Raw genomic sequence first — 4,732 nt, 5'->3', positions numbered from 1 at the left:
GGCTGGGGATGGGGTCGGCTCCCAGGCGCGGGTGGAGACTCAACCGGAAGCCGGGCTGCCTGTGCCCGATAGGGGGCGGTAGGGGCCTGAGACACCGAGGCAGGCCCCTCCCTCTACAGGCCGCCCCAGGACACGGGAGGCCTGGGGGGAGCGCTGCCGTCTACACCTTCCACGTGAGCTGGCAGAAGCAGGAGAGAGCAGCCACTTCCAAACAGCAGTGATTCTTCCCAGTCTCCTGGGAGCGGGGCTCAGGCCAGGGTGGGATGCAGGAGGAAATGGGGCGCTCCTGAATCAGGATGGGGGGCGGGTCAGTGCAGCCCCCAGGGATCTGACAGCTCGGTCTCCCCCCATGAGCTCCCCAGTGTCCTGGGAAAGAAACAAAGGAAGCCTATCTTAAGTTGCTGGGCTCTAGGTGCCCCCCACTAACCAATCCTGGAGGAGACCACCAGTACCCCCGTTCTCCACCCTCTCCATGCCCACCCCCACCCCCTCCTAACAGTCACACCATGATCCTGTTCTCTACACCCTGGCCCACCGCCCCCCTCTCCAGCCCACTGTACAGGGCCGCTGGGCACAGCTATGCCGGCTGCACCCTGCACAAGGCCCCTGTCCAGGGAGATCCCACCTGCACCCTAAGACTTTTGTATTTATTACAATTTCCCACATGTGGTTCGGAAGGGGTGCCGTTTTCCTATTCGCACAAAGGCGCCATAGGAGCACAGTGGGTTGCAGCCTGAGGACCATTCAGAGGGACCCTACCGTGCCACCTTTGGGGGCTCTCCTGCAAGTCAGTGAGGGGGTGACCGGCTGGATCTCACTGGGAGCCCCGACCCAGCTCCCTTCCTGCTAACCCCCACCCTGAGGCTGTCCCATAATACCAAGCGGGGAAAGGTAGGCAGGGGTGCCCCCATGAAGTCCCCACGGTCTGCCGTCCCCCAAGTCCTGGCGCTCCGGAAGCCGTACTGTATCTCTCTCCAAGGCCTGTCCAAGCACTAAGTGCATTTACAAATCTCTGAGAATGTTTTTTTTTTATACTAAAATTGACCATTATATTCTACTGTGAGAAGTGCAGTCTGCATCTGCACTATATTGTTTTAAAAACGAAGAGAAAGAAAAAAAGGAAAACACAGATGGTGTCTCAGCTGTCGGATCGCTCCGTGGCTCTCGCTCGCGTCCGTCCTGTCCTTCCCTTAGGGAAAACGGGCTGCCTCACAGTGGCTGGCCCGGCGCCCCGGGGAGGCAGGCGGGTGCTTTGCGCTGGGTGTGTCTGGTGTCAGGTATTTCGACGCACGGGCTGAGGACCCTGGGTCATGGCCAGTGCTTGGCCCCCAGAGCGGCAGAGAGAACCAAGCCCGGGCCCCTCTGGCTTGTTCCCTCGATGGCTGTGGTGGTCTGGGGGCATCCCCCCTCCATCGTCAACGTCCCTTTCCATCTCTTCCCCTGTGCCTGGCATGCTCCACTACGCCACCACCACCTGGGAAGTGCACTTGGGGACAGGCCAAAGTGGTGAGCAGCAGCCCTCTCCTGACCAACCCAGGGGCAGGGCAGGACACCCCAGCACACACCCACCCCCGCCTGGTGCCTGGGGGTCTGCACGAGCCCACACCTGCCTGTGCTGACTGTGTGCTGGGCACGTCACATAGTCAGCCTCCGTATCCACGGGTTCCACATCTGCAGGGTCAACAGGGTGTGGGTTCAAAATATTGCATTATAATGCAATAAAAATAATACCCCAAAATACAGTATAACTATTTACATGCCACGGAGCTGGCTAAGGTATTCGTAATCTAGAGATGACCGGAAGTCCTCGGGAGGGTGTGTATGTGAATACTGTGTCCTCCCATACAGAGGACCTGAGCACCCTTGGATTTGCCAGGGATCCTGGGACCAGTCCCCTGCCAATACTGCCAGACTGGCTAGGAATGGAAGGTGCTGTATTTGCACAGGGCCTGTATTTCCAGTTCTCAAACACAACGGGAGTTCAGGAGGAAGAAACTGAGACCTGGAGACATGAAGTGACCTGCCCAGGGTCACACAGCAAGTCCATGGAGAGTGGGGGTTCCAACCCCACAGCAGATTCCTCTTCCCAGCTCTTCTCCCCTGGCCTAGAGCCCCAGTCTGACACGGGCTTCCCCTCCCATGCAGAGCCCTGCCTGGGTGGCTAGCATGTAAGGGTCAAGGGGCAGAGGGGCCAGCCTGCAGTGGGTGTCCAGCTCCCCAAGTCTGGCAGCACCCCAGTCTATAGGTCAGGAGCTCAGGTCCTACAAGGTGACAGCTAGGAAGGTGCCAGCTCCATAGAGGGCCCCTGGGAACACTCACAAACGCATAAACTGCAGTTGAGAGTGCGCCCCCTTCACTGAGCCTAACCACCGCAGGTGAGAAAGCCCCGCCCACTTTACAGGGGCAGAGAACCTGAGAAACAGCCGCAGAGGGGGTAGGACGGGGCCAGGTGTTCTGGCATTGACCTCACGCCCCACTCCCCACGTCCACATGTAACTGAAGCCCACCTGGGGGGCACCCACAGCCCAGCAGGGTTAGCCTCCAGAGTGACCGAGGCTTAGGTTCCAATCCTGACGTGGCTACCAGAGTGACCTGAGCAGCCACAGCACAGGAAATGGAATTTAAGGAGACATGACCATATGACACCATGTGACCACCCGGAGAGCAGCAGGGCAGGGTCCAGGGCCAGGCTTAGGGCTGAGCGGTGGCCTGTGGTTCTGCTGTTCCCAGGGGCCACCCAAGCACCAATCTCATCTCTTGGTCACCCAGAATGTGGGACAACTCAACGCCAGGCCCACCCGGCCTGGGGCATGAGGCGAGGGGGAGGAGGGACTAGATCCCCTCACATTCAGGGATCTGGCCCAAGGACCCACCTATTGTCCAGGAAAAGCACCCTCGTCCTTTGCATATGGGATCTATGTGGGGCACGTGGCAGAAAGTCTGGGTCCAGGTCTGGCCCTGCAAAGCCAGCTGGGGCTCTAGGCCTGTGCATTGGCCAGGATCCCTCGCCCAAGGCCTCGGTTTCCCCATCTGGGAGTTGAGCTGGCTGATACAGGCCCTCCAGCGAATCGGTATTTAAGCACGCTGATCCCCTGCCCTTTACTTACACCACCTGTGTTAAAAGTTTTGCTATAGGGTACATGAGTTCACCAGAGACAGAAGGAAAGTGAGAACCCACCAGGGGGCTGGCCACACTGCAACCCTCCTCCATCCTCCTCTTGGGATTGCGGGCACACAAGCACAGGTGTGCATATTTTTCAAGACGCCAGGTTCTGAACTCAAACTGCGCAGTCAGCCACGTGCGAATCCAGCAGCCTTCACCACCACGCCTCCGGCTGGCCCTATACACTCGCCTCTGATGACCACAGTGCTAGGGGCAGGGTGGGTGACCAAAACAAGGGACGCTCCCTATTGTCATTACCGACAGCCCACACTCAGTGCAAGACCAGGGTCAATATCATTCAGCCCTCCTGCACTCAGCACACAGGCGACGGCCAGGCGGCAAAGCCCAGAGGAGTCGATCACCGTGCTCAACACCAGAGCTGAGGCTGGAGGACCAGAACCGGGAGCACCTGCATTAGAACCCAGGTCTGTCGGACTGGGCCCTAGCACCCGCCTATGGGGCTGTGCAGAAAACCACGGGCCACCCCCAAATGTAACCTTTAGGCTCCCTAGACATGGCCTTGGGTGCCACACCCCAGGTTGCATAGACGTCCTCCAGCCAGGGGACGGCAGAGGGAGGGCGGCCAGCTGGCGCAGCCTCTCCCCCAGCGCTGCCCCCCTTCCTCTGCCTCCCAGTCTCTGATCCGACCCCAGCAGCCTCTTCTCCCCTGTCTCCGGCTCTCACCCCTGTGGGCTGAGATACCCCACATGGCAGCCAGGTGTGTCCTGCTTGTAACCCCGACTATTTTCACTCCCCGTCACTGCAACTACTAGGTGCCCCCACCTTCCCCCAGAGACCCGCCGCCCGGAGGGTGTGAGCTCGGCGCGACTTTCGGGCAGAGGGACCCATACTGGCGGTCACTCACCCTCCCAGGGTGGCTCCGTGTTTTCTGCGCGTACTCTTGTCTTCTGATCATTTCTCCGTGGATGGAGAGAAGCAGAGACAAGTTTCAACTCCTAAACTTGACCTCAAAACAGCGACTTCGCGCAGCGCGGCTCAGCTCCCCGCGTTGCAACCGGGACCGCGCGTCAGGCTCTGCGCGCGCCCGCGGTCCACATGCGCGGCAGTGCGGGTGCGCCTCGCCACACCTGCCTTCTTAAAGGGCCCGCCCCCTGCTCCGCCCCCGCGCTGCCGGCCGGCAGGTGGGATCACTCAGCCTGACCGACCCAAGGCGTTATGTTTAAATTATCGCCGGCACCAGCGGGCCAGAGGGCAGAAAGTAGGGGAACTGTACCTAATGACCCCCCTTATGTGACCCTGGGGTACCTGGGAGACCTCGCCAAGCCTCAGTTTCCAGATCTGTCAAAGGGAGCGCTGGCACCTGAAGGATTGGGATGGCACCAGGTGACATGTGGACAGGGTGATAGGGCAGGTCAGTGCTGTCAGAGGGACCTCCCGGAGTGCAGAGGGGCCTAGTGACCGGAGGGTCGGACAGAACTGGGTCCAGGTATAAATATGAGGCCTGCGTGTTGGCCTTGGACAGGGACCGCCCCTCTCTGTGCAGCCTATTTCCCAACTGTCAAATGAGCTCAGAATGGACCATGCGGAGGTTAACTTAGGACACGGGGG

Source organism: Tupaia chinensis, unplaced genomic scaffold, assembly GCF_000334495.1.
Source record: "Tupaia chinensis unplaced genomic scaffold, TupChi_1.0 Scaffold149491_1, whole genome shotgun sequence".
In the NCBI taxonomy this organism is placed as follows: domain Eukaryota; kingdom Metazoa; phylum Chordata; class Mammalia; order Scandentia; family Tupaiidae; genus Tupaia; species Tupaia belangeri.
This window is presented reverse-complemented; position numbering follows the sequence as displayed.